The following is a 21,400-nucleotide window of genomic DNA, read 5'->3' as shown; positions in this document are numbered from 1 at the left end:
ATGTTGTGATCTATGTATTCACACATGTATTATGGTTTCCGGTTAATACAATTATAGCATGAACAATAGACAATTATCATGAACAAGGATATATAATAATAACCATTTTATTATTGCCTCTAAGGCATATTTCCAACAGGACCGACATTCCATGACCGCGTTCATGAGACTGGTTCTACCGACGTGCTTTGCACACAGGTGACTGGCGGGTGTCTGTTTCTCCAACTTTAGTTGAATCGGATTCAATGAACAGGGTTCTTTATGAATATCAAAAAGCAATCACTATACCACGTTGTGGTTTTGATGCGTACATAGGAACGGTTCTTGCTAGAAGCCCGTAGCAGCCACATAAAACTTGCAACAACAAACTAGAGGACGTCTAACTTATTTTTGCAGGGCTTGCTGTGATGTGATATGTTCAAGATGTGATGATATATAAATTGTTGTATCAGATGATTATGTTTTGTAACAGTTATCGGCAACTGGCAGGATCCATATGGTTGTCGCTTTATTGTATGAAATGCAATCGTCATGTAATTGATTTACTTCATCACTAAGCGGTAGCGATAGTCGTAGAAGCAATAGTTGGCGAGACGACAACAATGCTTTGATGGAGATCAAGGTGTCGAGCCGGTGACGATGGTGATCATGATAGTGCTTTGGAGATGGAGATCAAAGGCGCAAGATGATGATGGCCATATCATATCACTTATACTGATTGCATGTGATGTTTATCCTTTATGCATCTTATTTTGCTTAGTACGGTGGTAGCATTATAAGATGATCTCTCACTAAATTTCAAGGTACAAGTGTTCTCCCTGAGTATGCACCATTGCTACAGTTCGTCATGCCAAGACACCACATGATGATCGGGTGTGATAAGCTCTACGTTCATATACAATGGGTGCAAGCTAGTTTTGCACACGCAGAATACTCGGGTTAAACTTGACAAGCCTAGCATATGCAGATATGGCCTCAGAACACTGAGACCGAAAGGTCGAGCGTGAATCATATAGTAGATATGATCAACATAGTGATGCTCACCATTGAAAACTACTCCATCTCACGTGATGATCGGACATGGTTTAGTTGATATGGATCACGTGATCATTTAGATGACTAGAGGGATGTCTATCTAAGTGGGAGTCCTTAAGTAATATGATTAATTGAACTTTAATTTAACATGAACTTAGTCCTGATAGTATTTGCATATCTATGTTGTAGATCAATAGCTCGCGTATAGATTCCCCATTTTATTTATGATATGTTCCTAGAGAAAACGAAGTTGAAAGATGATAGTAGAAATGATGCAGACTTGGTTCGTGATCTGAGGATTATCCTCATTGCTACACAGAAGAATTATGTCCTTGATGCACCGCTAGGTGACAGAACTATTGTAGGAGTAGATGCAGACATTACGAACGTTTGACAAGCTCGGTATGATGACTACTTGATAGTTTAGTGCACCATGCTTTACGGCTTAGAACCGGGACTTCAAAAATGTTTTGAACAACATGGAGTATATGAGATGTTCCAAGAGTTAAAATTGGTATTTCAGACTCATGCCCGTGTTAAGAGGTATAGGACCTCTGACAAAGTACTTTGCCTACAAGATGGAGGAGAATAGCTCAGCTAGTGAGCATGTGCTCAGAATGTCTGAGTACTACAATCACTTGAATCAAGTGGGAGTTAATCTTCTAGATAAGATAGTGATTGACAGATTTCTCTAGTTACTACCATTGAGATACTAGAACTTCGTGACGAACTATAATATGCAACGGATAGAGGAAATGATTCCCAAGCTCTTCGCGATGCCGAAATCGGCTAAGGTAGAAATCAAGGAAAAGCATCAAATGTTGATGGTTGACAAGACCACTAGTTTCAAGTAAAAGGGCAAGGGAAAGAAAGGGAAACTTCAAGAAGAATGGCAAGCAAGTTGCCACTCCCGTGAAGAAGCCCAAAGCTAGACCTAAGCCTGGAACTAAGTGCTTCTACTACAAAGGGAATGGTCACTGGAAGCAGAACTACCCCAAATACTTGGCGGATAAGAAGGATGGCAAAGTGAACAAAGGTATATTTGATATACATGTTATTGATGTGTATTTTACTAGTGTTTATAGAAACCCCTCGGTATTTGATACTAGTTCAGTTGCTAAGAGTAGTAACTTGAAACAGGAATTGCAAAATTAAAACTAGTTAAGGGCGAGGTGACGATGTGTGTTGGAAATGACTCCAAGGTTGATAAGATCACCATCGCACACTCCCTTTACCTTCGGGATTAATGTTGAACCTAAAATAAATGTTGTTTGGTGTTTGCGTTGAGCATGAATATGATTGGATCATGTTTATTACAATACGATTATTCATTTAAGTTGAAGAATAATAGTTGTTCTGTTTACATGAATAAAACCTTCTATGGTCATACACCCAATGTGAATGGCTTATTGAATCTCGATCGTAGTGATACACATATTCGTAATATTGATGCCAAAAGATGCAAAGTTATTAATGATAGTGCAACATACTTGTGGCACTGTCGTTTAGGTCATATTGGTGTAAAGCACATGAAGAAACTCCATGCTGATGGGATTTTGGAATCTTGATTATGAATCACTTGATGCTTGTGAACCATGCCTCATGGGCAAGATGACTAAGACTCCGTTCTCCGGAACAATGGAGCGAGCCACTTACTTATTGGAAATAATGCATACTGATAAACGAGTAGAGATACTTGCCGGTAACGAGATTGAACTAGGTATGCTGATACTGACGATCGAATCTCGGGCAAGTAAGCATACCGATGACAAAGGGAACAATGTATGTTGTTGTGCGGTTTGGCCGATAAAGATCTTCGTAGAATATGTAGGAGCCATTATGAGCATCCAGGTTCCGCTATTGGTTATTGACCGGAGATGTGTCTCGGTCATGTCTACATAGTTCTTGAACCCGTAGGGTCCGCACGCCTAACGTTTGATGACGATTCGTATTATGATTTTATGTGATTAGATGTACCGAAGGTTGTTCGCAGTGAGTCTCGAAATGGTTGAGACATAAAGATTCATATATTGGAAGGCTACATTCGGACACCGGAATGGTTCGGGTCTTTTCGGATAAGTTTCGGAGTACCGGGGGTTACCGGAACCCCCCCCCCCCCCGGAAGTTATTGGGCCTCATGGGACTAATGGTGGAAGAGAGGAGGCAGGCCAAGGTGTGGCGCGCGCCCCCCTAGCCCAAACCGAATTGGACTAGGGCTAAGGGGGTCGGGGCCCCTTTCCTTCTCTTCTCCCTCTCCTTCCCTCTTCTCCTACATGGACTAGGAAAGGAGGGAACCTACACCTACTAGGAGTAGGATCCCCCCCCCCTTGGGAGGGCCCCTTGTGGCTGGCCCTCCTCCTCCTCCCCTCCTTTATATACAGGGGAGGGCGCACCCCATAGACACACAAGTTGATCTTTAGCCGTGTGTGGTGCCCCCCTCCATAGTTTTCCACCTCGGTCATATTGTCGTAGTGCTTAGGCGAAGCCCTACGTCGGTAACTTCATCATCACCGTCACCACGATGTCATGCTGACAAAACTCTCCCTCGGCCTCAACCGAATCAAGAGTTCGAGGGATGTCACCGAGTTGAACGTGTGCAGATTGTGGTGGTGCCATGCGTTCGGTACTTGATCGGTTGGATCGCGAAGACATTCGACTACATCAACCGCGTTACTAAACGCTTCCGCTTTCGGTCTACGAGGGTACGTGGACACACTCTCCTCGCTCGTTGCTATGCTTCTCCTAGATAGATCTTGCATGATCGTAGGATTTTTTTTGAAGTACTACGTTCCCCAAAAGTGGCATCCGAGCCAGGTCTATGCGTAGATGTTATATGCACGAGTAGAACACAAAGGAGTTGTGGGCATGGGTATATACATATTGATTGTCGTCACTAGTTGTTTCTTGATTCGGCAGTATTGTTGCATTAAGCGGCCCGGACCAACATTACATGACCGCGTTCATGAGATTGGTACTACCGACGTGCTTTGCACACAGGTGGCTGGCGGGTGTCTATTTCTCCAACTTTAGTTGAATCGGATTCAATGAACAGAGTTCTTTCTGAAGATCAAAAAGCAATCACTATACCACGTTGTGGTTTTGATGCATAGGTAAGAACGGTTCTTGCTAGAAGCCCGTAGCAGCCACGTAAAACTTGCAACAACAAAGTAGAGGACGTCTAACTTATTTTTGCAGGGCTTGCTGTGATGTGATATGGTCAAGAAGTGATGATATATAAATTGTTGTCTGAGATGATTATGTTTTTTAACAGTTATCGGCAACTGGCAGGAGCCATATGGTTGTCGATTTATTGTATGAAATGCAATCGTCATGTAATTGATTTACTTCATCACTAAGCGGTAGCGATAGTTGTAGAAGCAATAGTTGGCGAGACGACAACGATGCTTTGATGGAGATCAAGGTGTCGAGCCAGTGACGATGGTGATCATGACAGTGCTTTGCAGATGGAGATCAAAGGCGCAAGATGATGATGGCCATATCATATCACTTATATTGATTACATGTGATGTTTATCCTTTATGCATCTTATTTTGCTTAGTATGGCGGTAGCATTATAAGATGATTTCTCACTAAATTTCAAGGTACAAGTGTTCTCCCTGAGTATGCACCGTTGCTACAGTTCGTCATGCTGAGACACCACGTGATGATCGGGTGTGATAAGCTCTACGTTCACATACAATGGGTGCAAGCCAGTTTTGCACACGCAGAATACTCAGGTTAAACTTGACGAGCCTAGCATATGCATATATGGCTTTGGAACACTAAGACCGAAAGGTCGAGTGTGAATCATATAGTAGATATGATCAACATAGTGATGTTCACCATTGAAAACTACTCCATCTCACATGATGATCGGACATGGTTTAGTTGATATGGATCACGTGATCATTTAGATGACTAGAGAGATGTCTATCTAAGTGGGAGTTCTTAACACTACTAGGAAAAGGGCTATAGATAGGATTGACACTAATGGCACACCAGGGAAGTAGTGCGCCACTACTATATACTAATAGCGCACCAGTTGGCGATGCGCCATTAGTGTGGAAGACACTAATGGCGCACCAGAAAATAGGTGCGCCACTAGTGATAATTTTTTTTACATACATACTAATGGCGCATCCTATGTCTGGTGTGCCATTACTAGTTCTAACTAGTAATGGCGCACCAGACATGGAGTGCGCCAGTACTGAATTTTTTTTATTCTTTTTTTTTTGCAAATCTACTAATGGCGCACCGCCTCACCGTGCGCCATTACTAGTTTAGACTACTAATGGCGCACCCTATAAAAGTGCGCCATTAGTATATATATATTTTTTACTTTTCTGCAAAACTACTAATGGCGCACCACCTGTAGGTGCGCCATTAGTAACCGGGTTACTAATGGCGCATGTGCAGGTGGTGCGCCATTAGTAACCTGGGACCCCAACAAGATATTTTGGACAGCCCCACACCTACCCACTCACTTTCCCCACTTCATTCCCTCCACCTCCTTCTCCAAGCTTTCGGCTGCCTCCTCCTCCTCACCTCATTTCCACCATAGATTCATCAAAATTAAGTGGTGAAATTACCTTTTTTTTGATAGGTAAGTAAGGGGAAAGCTATCTTCATGATGTAGATCTACTTTTTTTCTCCCTAGCTCGCTCCAACAACGTGCACATGCACTTTTTGTGGCCTAGCTAGATCTATGTGTGTTTGTGGTGTTGCATGTGTTTGTGGTGTTGCATATATGTTTGTGTTTGCAGGTACCGGTATTTGAAATGCGATAGTTGCCAATATTTTGCCGGAATGTTGATTCATTTCCGTTTCGGCGAGAATTTTGGCACTATGCATTCTTTTTGGTCCTATTTTTAGGGAAGGTCATGCCAAATTTTTTGTTGGTTTTAAAATATCGTTTTGCTCTACCCCGAAGGCGACCATGGTCCGCACGATGACCGAATAGGTTTTTGAGCTCCGCGAAGGCCGAGATGCTTCAAAAGAACAAGATGGAGATAAGATGTCCGTGTCGAAGATGCAAACTGAAGAGCCTTATTGCGGACCCGGATTCCGGGCAGGTGCGGGACCACCTGCTCTTGCGTGGTTTCATGGATGGCTATCGATGGCAAGGTGATGAAGATGACTATGAAGTCGTCTGTGGGGGCCGGGCAAGAAATGAGGAAGGGCAACAAGACAAGTACCACCGCGGCGAGGGCGGGCGAGAAGACGAAGAATCTCCAGGACATGATCACGACGGTGATGCTGTACACAGTCATCATGTAGAAGATGTCGTACATGATGATGAGGAAGATCAAGACGAAGGGCATGATCATGAAGATGAAGATGCCGGAGCAGATGATGATGGAGGCTGGGTGCAGGACCCTCATATTCAAGAGCTGCTTCACAAGCAGACGGATAACGCAAGAGCTGCCGCCCGAGAGAAAGCCAAGCTGGATCAACTGGAGATAGACGCGGTTACTCCATTGTATGAAGGATGCAGGCCCGAGGATACCCGCCTGAAAGTAACGCTCATGGCTCTGGAGATGAAGGTAAAACACAAAATGACCGACGCATGCTTCGACGAGAACATGTCATTCTGGCACGAACGTCTTCCCAAGGGGAACAAGTGCCCGACCAGTTTCGAGGAGGCGAAGAAAATCGTCTGTCCTCTGGATTTACCGCATGTGAAATACCATGTGTGCATGAACAATTGCATCATTTATCAGGACGAGCACGCGGAGTCTACCATATGTCCGGTGTGCGGCGTCACTCGATACAAGAAGAGGAAGAAAGCTCCTCGAAAATCGGTGTGGTACTTTTCAATCACTCCTCGTCTGCAGCGGTATTTCGCGGACCCTAAGGTAGAAAAGCTCCTGCGTTGGCGCGCGGATAGGGAGGAGAAGAAGCGGGAAGATGACGGAAATGATCCGGAGATAAATAAAAAAGACAAGATGCTGAGTCACCCTAAGGATGCGAGCCAGTGGCAAGCGTTGAACTTCGAGTACCCAGAATTTGGGAAGGATCCAAGGAACATCGTGCTGGGCGCGAGCATCGATGGAGTCAATCCGTTTGGCAGCCAGAGAAGCACACATAGCACGTGGCCTGTGTTTGTGTGGATGTACAACCTTCCCCCCTGGTTGTGCATGAAGAGGAAGTACATTCACATGAGTATGCTAATTGAAGGGCCGAAACAACCAGGGAACGACATCAATCTGTATCTGGGGCTGCTGAAAGAGGAGCTAGACACGCTGTGGAAAACGCCAGCCAATACGTGGGACGCCGCAGAGAAAGAATATTTCCCTATGAGAGCCGCACTGCTCACGACGGTGCACGACTATCTCGGTTACGGATATCTCGCGGGGCAGGTAGTCCATGGATTTTTTTGGATGCGTAAGGTGCATGGATGACACAACGTATCGCCTGCTAGATAGAGATCCCGGGTCTTCAAAAACCATGTTCATGGTGAAACGCAAGGATCTGTTCGATGGTGAAACCGAACCCCGAAAACGCCCGCTTATGAGGAGCGGCGAGGAAATAAACGAGTTGTTGAAAAATTGGAAAGATTGCCCACTGCCGGGAAAGAAGCAAAAGGCGCCAGAGCCGGGAAAGAAGCGAAAGGCGCCAGAGCCGCTGCTGAAGGTATGGAAAACGAGGTCTGTTTTCTGGGACTTGCCGTACTGGAAGATCCACCGTGTGCCTCACAGCCTTGATGCCATGCATATCATGAAGAACGTGTGCGAGAGTCTGCTTGGTACCCTGCTCAACATGCCAGAGAGGACCAAAGATGGGCCGAAAGCAAGGGCAGACTTGAAATCAATGGGCATCAGGTAGGATCTTCACGCTAATGATGATGATGATGATGATGATGAGGCGAAGCAGGACACAGAAACTCGTCGCAAAGGCAAAAAGGCCAAGAAGACCGGAAGTGACTACCCTCCCGCGTGCTTCACTCTAAGTCAGGAGGAGATCGAGCAGTTTTTCACCTACCTCGTAGGAGTAAAACTTCCTTACGGTTACGCGGGGAAGATAAGCAGATACCTAGACCCAGCAAAGCAGAAGTTCAGTGGGATGAAGTCTCACGACTGTCACGTGCAGTTGACTCAGATACTTCCAGTTGCAATCCGTGGGATCATGGACGCACACGTCCGTGAAACGCTATTTGGCCTATGCAACTTTTTCGACATCATCTCTCGGAAGTCGATTGGCGTCAGGCAACTCAGAAGTCTACAGGAAGAGATCGTGGTGATACTATGCGAGCTTGAGATGTACTTCCCGCCCGCATTCTTCGACGTTATGGTGCATCTGCTGGTCCATGTCGTGGAGGATATCATCCAACTCGGGCCGACGTTCCTGCACAGCATGATGCCGTTCGAAAGGATGAATGGTGTCATCAAAGGATACGTTCACAACATGTCACGTCCAGAGGGAAGTATAGCCAGGGGCTTTCTGACCGAAGAGTGCATATCCTACTGCACGAATTATCTAGGCATCGAGAACCCCGTTGGTCTGCCCGTCAACAGGCACCTTGGCAGGCTCGCTGGATGGGGTCACCATGAGGGTCGCCGCGAAATGCATGTCGACTTCGAGGGTCGACTCGCCGACTTTGAAAGAGCAAACCTAGTCGCGCTACAACACATAGACGTGGTCGATCCTTGGGTGGTAGAGCACAAAACCTTTATTGAGAAGACGTACAATGACCGAGGCCAACAAAGGACGGACGAAGATATAATCAAAGAGCACAACTCATGTTTCACGCGTTGGTTCAAGCAGAAGCTTCTGTCATACCCTTTACATGAGGATTCTCCTGCGGAAGAACAACTCATATTCGCCTTGTCACAGGGCGCCGAGCACAACCTGATGACCTATGAGGCGTACGATATCAACGGCTACACATTCTACACCGAGAACAAGGACATGAAGAGCGATGGTTATCAAAACTCCGGGGTAACGATGGAATCCTACACCGGTAACGACAAGGACAGATACTACGGAAGGATCGAGGAGATCTGGGAGCTGAGCTACGCTGGAGAGAAGGTCCCGATGTTCCGTGTCATATGGGCCAAGAGCGTCCTAAAAGAAGACTGGTATTTCACCACCATGGTTATACCCGAAGCCAAATCCAAGACCGCGGGCGCAAACGTCACCGCGAAAAATGAGCCATGGGTACTGGCTTCCCAAGTGGACCAATGCTTCTTCATTACCGACCCGTCAAAGCCCAGTCGTGTTGTCGTGAGGAGAGGCAAAAGGAAGATCATCGGAATGGATGGAGTAGCCAATGAGCAAGACTTCGACAAGTACGGCGACCCGAAGATCGAACATGACGACGACGATGAAGTAGCAGCACACACCACAAGAAGAAGCAGGACCACCCTACCTAAAGGACGTCCGTTCCATAGAAGAACTCCATTTGCGAAAAAGAAGGGCAAGAAGATTGTGAATAGATAGCTAGCTAAGATCGATTGTATTTAAATCGTAGTCTTCATTTCTCGATTGTATTTCATGGTCACTTTTTGATATCATGAATATTTTTAAATTTCACGGGCACTTTTTGAATTCATGAGGACACTCGATCTCGATCCCCCTCCACCGCCGCCGACGAGCACCCAGCCCCCCGCACCCTCCCCCGCTCCGCCGCCGCCAACGGGCACCCCCCGCACCCTCCCCCGCTCCACCGCCGCCGCCGATGATATTTTCAAGTAACAAATTTGAACATATTTTTAAAAAAATTATTACTATTTTTATAAAAAATATTACTGTTATGATTTAAACAATTTTGAACATATTTAAACACAAATAAATATCAAATAGCATTTAAAATGCAAAAAAAATTGTGAAGCCTAGGAATCAAACCCAAGACCTCCTGGTGTGTGTGTTGCATGCTGACCAGTCGAGCTAGTGGGCGGGTTCTAATGTGGATTGGGTTAGGTGCAATATAACCTGTGCTCGAATTGTAATAAAAAACATTCTAATGGCGCACCGCTGCGGGGTGTGCCATTGCTATCTAAAAAAAGATTTCTAATGGCGCACCGAGGTGTGGTGCGCCATTAGTAAGCTTCCCCCTAGCTATCCTCCCTCTCCCTCGCCAGATCCCCTTCGACCCTCTCTCCCTCGCCACCAGATCCACCCGCGCGCTGCCCCGACCCACGACGCCGCCGCCCCGACCCTCACCGGACTCCACCCCCACCGCCCCGCGCCCCCGTGCCCCCGATTCCATCTCTCCCTCTCGGTCCCTCCATCCTCCAGGCCTCCGCCACCGCCGGCCGCCAAGGCACCAACCAACTCCTCGGAGGCAGAGCCTCGGAGGTAGCGCCGCCTTGCCAACCATGACGCCGGCCACCTGCTCCTCACCAACCCCCATCAACGAGAGGAGCATCTGGTGCCCCTGCCCTCGAGTTCGTCGACGACGCCGTCCTCCATCCGCTGCCGCCGTCCTCCCGCCCAGGTACCTCTCCTCCTTCCTCCTTCCTCCCTCTCTTATGTTCCTAGGTTCCTAGGTTCAGACAGACAGTAATGACTGTGTTCCTAGGTTTAGGCAAAAAGACAATGGAGAATGGAGATGCCATGCTAGTAATTCGTTCCTTTTCTTCTAAAATTGACAAATTTATCAGTCTCTGTTCCCTGGGTAATGATGAATGGATTCGTGATGGCCGCAGATAAACACCTGCAACGCCTTCTACTGTGACTACTTCACCCCCCAACTCCACCTGTAATGTCTGAATTTTGTTACTGATGATGATAACAGTAAAGTTTGTGCACTGTAAATTGACATATGGAAGTAATCTGTTAATCTGAATTTTGTTACTGATGATGACAGGAGATTTGTGCACTGTAGTTTGTTAATCTGGACAGCTTAGTAGCTAATGCATTCAGTTAACCAAAGTTTAGTTCTTGTGTACTGTTATTTGTTAATTTGTTACTCCATTTGTTACTGAGTTTTTCTCTTGGGGTTTAGTAGTGAGAACATGCATGGTCCAGCATTCAGTTGGAGTATTGCCTAGGTTCAATTAGGTTCAGTAGTGCTACTAGGTTTAATATCGTTGCTCCTGTGCTATACTTTGGCAGCCTGGAGTATTATTTCCAAATTGGAGTAGTAGTGACCATGTAGTGTAGTGTTGTGTACTGTAGTTCCCGCTCTTCTCAAATTGGGGTATGTAGTGTAGTGTAGTTCCCTCCTCAAATTACTTGCAAGCATATTGTAACTATTTTCACTCTGTCCTGAAGGTTTTTGACTACACAATCTATGGTGACCCACACTCTGTTGGTTCACACTCATTGAGTTCGCTCGTGAAGGTATTATATGTTCACATGGTACATTTATGTTTTTCAGCAGCTAATTGATGGTTTGATACATGATACATTTCATGCACAGGGTGCTAGAGCTGCACTTAACTTGCTAAAATCATCCCCTTGTTCTTACTGGTTATAGAAATTCATTGCTTGTCCTATGTTTTCTGCCAGGGTATTGTTCAGGAAGCTTGCTTGAGTTTGTGTCCTTTAATTTGTAAATCTGCAGTTCTAGCCACATTTAGGATAAGTTGTTGTATATACAGTCATAAAGTTCAGCAAGAACAGGGCATCAACAATGCTACTCTAGTATCTAGTTGGGGAGGGACAAATGGACAGGGCATCACTGTAGCTGTACTGCACAACAAACTATTAGTCTTAGGATTAACACTCCTCATATGAGATGAGAGGATTTTTTTTAAATGGCTTCTTGCAGTTTTGAAAATTCAGTTTATTCGGTTACTAAAAATTCAGTTAATTCAGTTAGGGAAACAAATTTCAGAACTTTTGTTTGCTGTAACATATTGATGTGCTTTGTAAAACTTGTTCATGTACTGAACTACTAATGCCTTGTGATGCTCTGAATTACTTGTGATGCCTCTGAATTACTTGTGATCACATTGAGAAAGACATGCAAAGATGATGATCAAAGATATATATTTCAGATTTGTATAGTTTCAGAGATTTGTATGACCAAAGATACAGTTCAGATTTGAATTGTTTCAGAAATTGGTATGACCAAAGATGCTATTGTATATAAATGGGCTGCTGTAGAACTGTTCTTCATCTTTACAGTGCTGTTGTATAGAAATATGCTGAATTTTCTGCTCTGATTGTTGCTCAAAGAAATTTAGCAAAAAAATGGGGTCCTGGGAGACGCCGCTGCTGCTTGAGGCCCTTGAGAGGCCCTTCGTGTCGTGATGATTTTGCAGGTACCCCGAGAGGCCCTTGAGTTTGCCGGAATGTCGATTAACTTCTGTTCCGGCAAATTCGGGTACTCCATATGTCCTATTTTCAGCAAAGGTCATGCTTAAATTTTCCGTGAATTTTAGCATGACTTTGCTAAAAATCGGACATATGAGGTACTTGCTACTAATGCATGGGCCGGGGTATCTTAGTACTTAATTAAGTAGGATCAACTGCCCCTTTATTCTTGCTGCATTAAACCATAGGTGGCAATAGAGCCAAGTGATTAGGCCCAACTTAGAAATTCTCCTCAGCATCGATAAACCCTAGATGATAAACCCAACATAGGTGGCAATAGAGCCAACTGATTAGTGCCAAGTGATTAGGCCCAACCTAGGGTGCCTCGGCATCGATAAACCCTAAATGATGAAAACTTAGCATTTAGGGTGCCTCGGCGTCGACAAACCCTAAATGATGAAACCTTGGCTTTTAGGGTGCCTCGGTGTCGATGAGAACCTAAATGATGTATGCTTAGGCTTTTAGGGTGCCTCGGTGTCGACAAACCCTAAATGATAAAAGCTTAGCTTTTAGGATGCCTCGGTGTCGACAAACCCTAAATGATGAGACCATGATCTTGTTCCTTGACAATAACCAACTTTTTGACCAAACTTTTTTCCTATTTAGAGCGAAACATGGCCCACAACGATGAGGCCGGCGGTTCGGGCGGCAAGCAATTCTGGGAGCTGTCCCAGGAGTTGGAGGAAGAACCTCACCGCTATGAGGACGCCGCGGAAGACACCGATCCTAACTACACAACCCCTAGTGGCGTCGGGGATGACACCACTGATGATGGCGCCGCGGATGCCACCACTGATGATGGCGGCGCACGCACAGATGGCAGCCAACCGAAGAGGCAACGGAAGGACCGGCGCCCGAACATGCTCGGCACCGCCAGGGAGGAATTTGCTGAAGTGAACTCCGACGGGCATCCGACGGCGCCCAAACACGTAGTCAAGGGGTACTCGATTCAGCTCGGGTGCATTCTCCAGAGCACCGCCTCGATCAACACCGAGAACCTAAGGCATAAGGACCGAGGGAATTTGCGCAGCCTCCTCTTCACGAAGCTGCATGAACGATACAAGTTCCCCGCTGAGTTCGCAAACACACGCCTCTCGGGTAATAAAGTGAACGGTGCCGCCCTCACGACGATGAGCACGGCCCTGTCTACTTGGAAAAGCACGGTGAAGGCAATGATTGACAAAGGTGATAGTTATGAGAAGATCAAGGCGAAATATCCTTTGATGAGCGAAGATGACTACAAGGAGTTCAAGATCAAGTGCGAGAGCCCCGCAACCTCCAAATCAAGTAAGTGGGGGAAAGAAATGCGGCAGTTGAACATAGGGGTCCACCAACTCGGTCCCGGCGGTTACAGAGTGGCGGAGCCTGTATGGGACAAGGAGGACGCGGAGCATGCCGAGCAAGGCCTACCGCCCCGCTTCGAGAAATACAGTGACAAGCAGACCAGGAACTTTCTCAGGGCCCGGTACAAGGAGGACCCGGTAACAAAGGAGCTTACCACGGATCCGAAGACCAAGGAGCTTGAGCTTGTTCTGGTAAGGAATACACCCCCGCGTAATTAGCTCCATATGGTTGCATTCTAATTAATCCCCAATATTTCTAAATGGTTCACGTTCCTTCCGCGGGACAAAGAAAGCAGTAGCACGGGGTCGTCTCAGAGCTCCCCTTTCAACACCCCTTTGAATAGGGCGTTGAACGTAATGAAAAACAAGGATAAGCTCAGTAAGCCAACGTCAGCTGGTCGTGTGGCCGGCAAAGGCTTGTCCACAAAATGGTCGTCATACTATACCGCTGGTGGGCGAAAGGAGAAAAAGACCAGCTCGGAAAGCTAGTCGCGCGAGGTTGAAGCACTCAAGGCGCAAGTGGCGCGGATTCCGGAGATGGTCCAAGAGCAAGTGCAACAACAACTGGGATCGACACTCACCGGCATTATGCCTACCTTGATTCATGGGATAACAACATGGATTGCGGGTGGCCAACAGGGGCCGCCCCCGATTCCCAGCTTCACGGCCAGCAACTCGCACAACGCGCAGGCGGCGCCATTGGTGTCTCCGGCGGCGGCGGTATTGGTGTCTACGGCGGCGGCGCCATTGGTGTCTCCGGCGGCGGCGGTATTGGTGTCTCCGACGCCGGCATTGGAGCTTAATGCACCCGGGTGTACGCCGGCCGGCACCTCGCCAGCAAGCGGCCCCTCCGTCAGTTGCACGCCCGCCGTTGGCGGTGCCTCGACATTAGCCGAGCTCGACGGCATCACAGTAACTAAGCCTCTCGGCCGAGGACTTCATCTCCTTGCCTTTGACTGGGCATCCCTGACGCCCTACATGTTTTCGCAGGGCTTCGCCGACGTTCCTTGCACTCTCCTGCACTTCGTGGGCGGCGAGTTGGTCGATGTCGCCAAGGGCAGAATCGTTCAACCGGGCAACCCCGTGTTCCATGGTAATCCGATGCCACCCACAATGTATAGGGTTGAAGTGGTTCGGGTGCTACCAGGCTGCGACGAGCTGTTACCTCCGATTCGACCCGCTGGGGCCGACGAAGAAGATGAGATGACCCTCGGCGCCTGCGTAAGCTGGCCCCTGCTTTGGCCGAAGAGCCAGATTCGTTTGGGGGCGGGGGACACCACCCCACAGACAAGACCGCCAGTCATGCCGGCGCCAAGCCATGGCAAGAACGCCGCAACGCTACCAGACATGCCGGACATCCCTATGGCACAGGATCCGGACATGCATATGGCACAGGATCCGGATGACGAGACAATGACGATGGTACATTTACCAACGTTGATAAGTACTTTGCCGAACATGGGTACGGTGACGAGTTCTGCGGGCCTCCTTCTCAAGAACCCAAACAAGACGACCGCGATCTAGCTGGTACGGCGGAGAAACCCAATTGCAACAGGCGTCGTCTGGTGTTCAGTTCTCAGGAGACGCCTCCAGCTGCCGCCTTCACCGAGCCTCAGATAGCAGAGGTGCCAAATATTATCAGCCCCAACACGCTCAAGAAGGCGGTCTGTGAGCAGAACTCAGTCCCATTACAGCAGATCAAGAAGAAGGGCCGGAAACGGGCGACTAAAAAGGGCGCCGATGCGAGCCAGCCGGCACCGAGTATGATCCGTGCTCAGGACGGGCCACCTTCACCTAAGGATATCTTGAGGAGGGTGCATGTGGCGGGTAGGGCGATGCTACCGACAAATATGCTCAATGCTACAACCGGTGCTATGCGGAGTCTGCACGACAGTGTTCTTTCTTTGGAGAAGCGGCATCTCAGAGAGAATGATGTGGCATACCCGGTTTTCATGGCCAAGGTGCCAGAGGGCAAGGGCTTTGTGGATGGCGCCATCGGGGGTACGATCGTCCTGTGGTTTGATGACATCTTTGCTATGTTCAACCTTCATCCGCTGCACTACACCTTCGTTCGGCTGTTTTCGCTGAGTATGGAGATGCGGATCATTAGAGACAAGACCCCGGACATCAGATCGTCGACCCTTCTACATGCGTGCCAAGCTCTTGAGCAGTGCTGGGGACCGCCAAGTCGCGAGTTCACACCTCGAAGACGTCATTCTGGCAAACCCAGATAAGGATAACTTCCTTGTGGCTTACTTTCCCGAGTAAGTCATCCCTTAACCACCCCATAACATATGATTTCTTAGATTTCGATCGTTCTTTTTTTTCTAACATTCCGTGTTCTGTGTAGTGACACACATTGCACACTCATCCTCTTAAGCCCGAAATATTCCATGGCCACGTATTTCGACCCGAACCATAACTCCAAGATAGACTACACAAATATCAAGAAAGTTCTTGATGATGTTCTCCCTGGCTACGCCAAATCTGGAGGCACCTTCATCAGGGCAGTTCGTAAGTACGGCAAGCACGTGTTCGCCCACAATACGACGTTCTGCTGCGTCAAGCAGCCGCCTGGCGGTCAGAAGGATGCCTACTACACCCTCCATCACATGCGGGCGATCGTAAGGGACCATCATCACCTTTTGCTACCAAATAATCTCAAAGATTGGGCCGCGAGCTTGTCGGCAATTCAGGACGCGGACATCAGACAAGAATTCTTTCGCATCCAGTCGGAGTTTGCGGACATCATCCATCAAGATGTCCTTCATACCTCAGGGCAGTTCTTCCTCAGATATCAACCGTCCAACATTGAGATAGATGGAATGCTACAAATGCAGGCTGACAACGCCCGCGATTTCATGACCATCACGACAGACGGCGGCTTCATCCACGCTCCTGTCCATGAGTCGAGTCGAAAGTAGTGATGTGTAGTTCTGAAACATTGATTGGCTCATGTTGTAATTAAACTTTAATGAATTGTATGTCTCTTTGGTTTGGACAGTCGTTCAACTTAGATGTAATCGATGCTATTTATTAGTAGGACCATGAATCGTGCTATTAATGTCTTGCTTTTCTCTTCTGATCCTTTTGTTGCATACTTATATATTGCTTATGTATGTATTGTCTGTTGTTTGGCTTGTGCATAGAGATGCCGTCGTATGTCGTGTACAAGGGTAAGGTTCCCGGAGTCTACGACGACTGGGAGGAGTGTCGGAGACAGGTTCACCGTTTCAGCGGTAACAGTTACAAAGGGTACACCACTAGGGCGGAGGCCGAATCTAGATACGCCCACTATCTAGCGGGAGAGAGGAGGGAGCGTTGGAGGAACCGGATGAAGACCAGTTTGATCGCGATGATGCTCATCGTGATGACCGCAGCTCTCTTCTATGTGATGGTAGTTTAGATGATTGATATCGACTTGTAATGTGAAGACAAACTCGATACTCGCGGTCTCGAGACTTGTAATGTTTTATCTTTGTTCGGTCTTTTGAATTCAGAGACTAATATGATGAATTGTACTCGGAGACTAATCTTCTATTGTATTCGATGAATCTGCTGTTGCTGTGTGCTACTGTCTATATTCTGTCAAATAATATATTTTGTAACCTGTGCAAAAATCAGAAAAGTAAAAAAATCAAATATTCATACTAATGGCGCATCACCACAAGGTGCGCCATTAGTATGCCAAAGGATACTAATGGCGCATCAAGACAGAGTGTGCCATTAGTATGCCAAAGGATACTAATGGCGCATCAAGATAGAGTGCGCCATTAGTATGCCAAGTATACTAATGGCGCATCTATCCGCAGTGCGCCATTAGTGTGCCAAAGCACATGGTTAAATATGGCCCCTGGGAGGCACACTAATGGCGCATGGTGTTATATACTAATGGCGCACTTGGTGGTGCGCCATTAGTAAAAATTACTAGTGGCATGCTACTAATGGCGCACCAGTGATGCGCCATTAGTAGGCAAAACTGGTGCGCCATTAGTAGGCCTTTTCCTAGTAGTGTAAGTAATATGATTAATTGAACTTTAATTTATCATGAACTTAGTCCTGATAGTATTTGCATATCTATGTAGTAGATCAATAGCTCGCTTATAGCTTCCCCGTTTTATATATGATATGTTCCTAAAGAAAACTAAGTTGAAAGATGATAGTAGAAATGATGCGGACTTGGTCCGTGATCTGAGGATTATCCTCATTGCTACACAGAAGAATTATGTTCTTGATGCACCACTAGGTGACAGAACTATTCCAGGAGCAGATGCAGACGTTATGGACGTTTGACAAGCTCGATATGATGACTACTTGATAGTTTAGTGCATCATGCTTTACGGCTTAGAACCGGGACTTCAAAAATGTTTTGAAAAACATGGAGTATATGAGATGTTCCAAGAGTTGAAATGGGTATTTCAGACTCATGCCCATGTTAAGAGGTATAAGACCTCTAACAAAGTACTTTGCCTATAAGATGGAGGAGAATAGCTCAGCTAGTGAGCATATACTCAGAATGTCTGAGTACTACAATCACTTGAATCAAGTGGGAGTTTATCTTCCATATAGGATAGTGATCAACAAAGTTCTCTAGTCACTATCATTCAGTTACTAGAACTTCGTGACGAACTATAATATGCAAGGGATAGTGGAAACGATTCCCAAGCTCTTTGCGATGCTAAAATTGGCTAAGGTAGAAATAAAGGAAAAGCATCAAATATTGATGGTTGACAAGACCACTAGTTTCAAGTAAAATGGCAAGGGAAAGAAAGGGAAACTTCAAGAAGAATGGCAAGCAAGTTGCCAGTCCCGTGAAGAAGCCCAAAGCTAGACCTAAGCCTGGCACTAAGTGCTTCTACTACAAAGGGAATGGTCACTAGAAGCGGAACTACCCCAAATACTTGGAGGATAAGAAGGATGGCAAAGTGAAAAAAGGTATATTTGATATACATGTTATTGATGTGTACTTTAGTAGTGTTTATAGCAACCCCTCGGTATTTGATACTGGTTCAGTTGCTAAGAGTAGTAACTCGAAACAGGAATTGCAAAATTAAAACTAGTTAAGGGTGAGGTGACGATGTGTGTTGGAAATTATTCCAAGGTTGATAAGATCACCAACGCACACTTCCTTTACCTTCGGGATTAATGTTGAACCTAAAATAAATGTTATTTGGTGTTTGCGTTGAGCATGAATATGATTGGATCATGTTTATTGCAGTACGATTATTTATTTAAGTCGAAGAATAATAGTTCTTCTGTTTACATGAATAAAACCTTCTATGGTCATACACCCAATGTGAATGGTTTATTGAATCTCGATTGTACTGATACACATATTCATAATATTGATGCCAACAGATGCAAAGTTGAAAATGATAGTGCAACATACTTGTGGCACTACCGTTTAGGTCATATTGGTGTAAAGCGCATGAAGAAACTCCATGGTGATGGGCTTTTGGAATCACTTGATTATGAATCACTTGATGCTTGCGAATCATGCCTCATGGGCAAGATGACTAAGACTCCGTTCTCCAGAACAATGGAGCGAGCCACTAACTTATTGGAAATAATGCATACCGATGTATGTGGTCCAATGAGTGTTGAGGCTCGCGGTGGGTATCATTATTTTCTAACCTTCACAGATGATTTAAGCAGATACGGGTATATCTACTTGATGAAACATAAGTCTGAAACATTTGAAAAGTTCAAAGAATTTCAGAGTGAAGTGGAAAATCATCGTAACAAGAAAATAAAGTTTCTACGATCTGATCGTGGAGGTGAATGTTTGAGTTACGAGTTTGGCCTTCAATTAAAACAATGTGGAATAGTTTCACAAACTCATGCCACCTGGAACACCACAGCATAACGATGTGTCCGAATGTCGTAACCGTACTTTATTAGATATGGTGTGATCTATGGTGTCTCTTACTGATTTACCACTACCATTTTGGGTCATGCATTCTATTAGACGACACCGTATGAACTGTGGTTTATCAAGAAACCTAAGTTGTCATTTCTTAAAGTTTGGGGTTGCGATGCTTATGTGAAAAAAAAATCAGCCTGATAAGCTCAAACCCAAATCGGAGAAATGTGTCTTCATAGGATACCCAAAAGAAACTGTTGGGTGCACCTTCTATCACATATCCGAAGGCAAGATATTCGTTGCTAAGAATGGATCCTTTCTAGAGAATGAGTTTCTCTCGAAAGAAGTGAGTGGGAGGAAAGTAGAACTTGATGAGGTAACTGTACTTGCTCCCTTATTGGAAAGTAGTTCATCACAGAAATCAGTTCCAGTAATTCCTACACCAATTAGTGAGGAAGCTAATGATGATGATCATGAAACATCTGATCAAGTTATTACCAAACCTCGTAGGTGTTGGAAATATGCCCTAGAGGCAATAATAAATTAGTTATTATTATATTTCCTTGATCATGATAATCGTTTATTATCCATGCTATAATTGTATTGATAGGAAACTCAGATACATGTGTGGATACATAGACAACACCATGTCCCTAGTAAGCCTCTAGTTGACTAGCTCGTTGATCAATAGATGGTTACGGTTTCCTGACCATGGACATTGGATGTCGTTGATAACGGGATCACATCATTAGGAGAATGATGTGATGGACAAGACCCAATCCTAAGCCTAGCACAAGATCATGTAGTTCGTATGCTAAAGCTTTTCTAATGTCAAGTATCATTTCCTTAGACCATGAGATTGTGCAACTCCCGGATACCGTAGGAGTGCTTTGGGTGTGCCAAACGTCACAACGTAACTGGGTGGCTATAAAGGTACACTACGAGTATCTCCGAAAGTGTCTGTTGGGTTGGCACGAATCGAGACTGGGATTTGTCACTCCGTGTAAACGGAGAGGTATCTCTGGGCCCACTCGGTAGGACATCATCATAATGTGCACAATGTGATCAAGGAGTTAATCACGGGATGATGTGTTACGGAACGAGTAAAGAGACTTGCCGGTAACGAGATTGAACAAGGTATCGAGATACCGACGATCGAATCTCGGGCAAGTATCGTACCGATAGACAAAGGGAATTGAATACGGGATTGATTAAGTCCTTGACATCGTGGTTCATCCGATGAGATCATCGTGGAACATGTGGGAGCCAACATGGGTATCCAGATCCCGCTGTTGGTTATTGACAAGAGAACGTCTCGGTCATGTCTGCATGTCTCCCGAACCCGTAGGGTCTACACACTTAAGGTTCGATGACGCTAGGGTTGTAAAGGAAGTTTGTATGTGGTTACCGAATGTTGTTCGGAGTCCCGGATGAGATCCCGGACGTCACGAGGAGTTCCGGAATGGTCCGGAGGTAAAGATTTATATATGGGAAGTCCTGTTTTGGTCACCGGAGGAGTTTCGGGGTTTATCGGTAACGTACCGGGACCACCGGGAGGGTCCCGGGGGTCCACCAAGTGGGGCCACCTGCCCGGGGGGGCCACATGGGCTGTGGGGAGTGTTCCTTGGCCTACATGGGCCAAGGGAACCAGCCCCACTAAGGCCCATGCGCCTAAGAGATGGAGAGGGGGCAAACCCTAATGGGATATGGGCCTTAGGGCCCATATTGGTGCGCCTCCCTCTCCCATCCCCTCTTGGCCGCCACCCTTGTTCCCCATCTAGGGCTGCCGCCCCCCCTAGGGGTGGGAACCCTAGAGGGGGCGCAGCCCCTCCCCTTCCCTATATATATTGAGGCATTGGGCTGCCCACAACACGCGATTCGATCTCTCGTTGGTGCA

The sequence above is a fragment of the Triticum urartu genome, chromosome 1 (assembly GCF_003073215.2).
Source record: "Triticum urartu cultivar G1812 chromosome 1, Tu2.1, whole genome shotgun sequence".
NCBI lineage: Eukaryota > Viridiplantae > Streptophyta > Magnoliopsida > Poales > Poaceae > Triticum > Triticum urartu.
The sequence above is the reverse complement of the archived record's forward strand: the minus strand, read 5'-3'. Positions refer to the sequence as shown.